Here is a 1,806-nt window from a genome sequence, read left to right on the forward strand (position 1 = left end):
AAACACCTCTGTCCCCCAGGGTCACCACTGTGCCTGCCACACAGCACGCAGGGTGCCAATATGGGTCACACCAAAAGAATCTTGCTCTTGGATCTTTTGATGCCGTCCTTTCAGTCTGACTGGTTCACAGACTACTTTAGAGCAGGAATATCTCAGATATGATTTTTTCAAAGCATGTTAAACATTTTTTACATTGCCTTAAATGGAAGTTTTCAAGAGGTTTCAGTCCTACAGACACTTTGCTTTTTTGTCAAAGGAGGTCACCTTGAACAGCACTGGTGGATATGTTAGTGGGCTGTGGAATTTTAAGATACAAGTCAAGTGTCCTTGGGCTCAGGGACGCCCAGGATATCCAGCCTCTGCCTTTGGAGAATGAGTTGGTTTGTTCCTGTGAACTCCAGTCCAAGAGAACCGGGTCCTGCTCCTTTTCCCTCCAACCCCACAGCTACGTAGGATGAGTTCTCAGCCGTCAGTCACGCAGTAGCTGACCCCCAGGGCTGCGGTGACCATCTCCTGCCAGCCTGTCCTCCGCCGCCCTCGGGGCTTAACTTCACCCTGAGCTTCCATCCACAAAAGAGCGCAGTCTCGCTGATGAGTCCAATGATAGCGCCAGCACTTCTCACAGCTTCCAAGATTCATAGGAAAAGTATTTTTCAAAAAAAAAAAAAAAAGTAAAATGAAAGCTCAGTGAAGTACAAGGGACCCTGGGGAGTCCAGTCAGGACTTAAAATCATTGTTGACTGCTCTCTTTCTCCTGAACCTTAAATCCCAAGGACTGTGCAACATTTCCGAATGGTTTGGCATCTTCACAGCCGGTCCTCCCCTCATTAACAAAACAGCAATAATAGCTAAGTTAACTTTAGTTTATCCCCTGGCTGACCCTGCTGACTAGACTTTCTGCGGAGAAAACCAGCCCAGCCTGCCTTGGAAGGGAGCTCAGCCAAGCTGGATGATGCACAGGCCTGAGCACATTTGAGCGCAGGGCTGCGTGCTGGGCAGGCCGGCCGTGCGGGACACAAACACTTCATCAGGCTCCATTGATCTCTGCAGTCCCGAGGCCGCCCTGACATGGGCGGGTGTTTGGTCACCAGGCCTGAAGGGCTTGGCCCCGGTCAGCCTGAAGGGCTTGGCCCCGGTCAGCCTGAAGGGTCAGACGGATTGCAGGCGCCATAGATGAGTCACCGCAAAGCCTTCTCTCTCCCTCCACACCACCACCAAGATCCACAGAGTGAGGGAATGAGTCACTGGGCTCACTCAGGGATGGGGGTGGGGTCCATTCTCTGCAGGGCCACCGCAAGGGCAGCCCTCACACATTCGCAAGCACACGCTCACAATGACAACTGCTGCTGGCCCCAGCCCTCTCCCCTCAAGTCCAGTTCTGAGCTGTTCTCAAGGAAATAACCTTAACTTTGAAAAGAACTTTATGGACAAAGATGTTTGTCAATGAGTTATTTATAATAGTGTCAACGGGGCTGGGGGCGGGTCTAAATGTCTAACTCTGAAAACCTGAGGTATTTTAAATGCTTAAAAAGACTTTTTAGGGACTTCCTTGGTGGCACAGTGGTTAAGAATCCGCCTCCCAAGGCAGGAGACGTGGGTTCGATCCCTGGTCAGGGAACTAGATCCCACATGCATGCTGCAGCTAAGAGTTCGCATGCCGCAACTAAGGAGCCCGCCTGCTGCAACTAAGACCCAGTGCCACCAAGATAAATAAATAAAATAAATTTAAAACATTTAAAGAAAGACTTTTTAGTGCCAAAGAAAACTGTCCATGTTATATATGATATATGTTAAGTAAGAAAACTG

The sequence above is a fragment of the Physeter macrocephalus genome, unplaced genomic scaffold (genome assembly GCF_002837175.3).
Source record: "Physeter macrocephalus isolate SW-GA unplaced genomic scaffold, ASM283717v5 random_601, whole genome shotgun sequence".
In the NCBI taxonomy this organism is placed as follows: Eukaryota; Metazoa; Chordata; class Mammalia; order Artiodactyla; family Physeteridae; genus Physeter; species Physeter macrocephalus.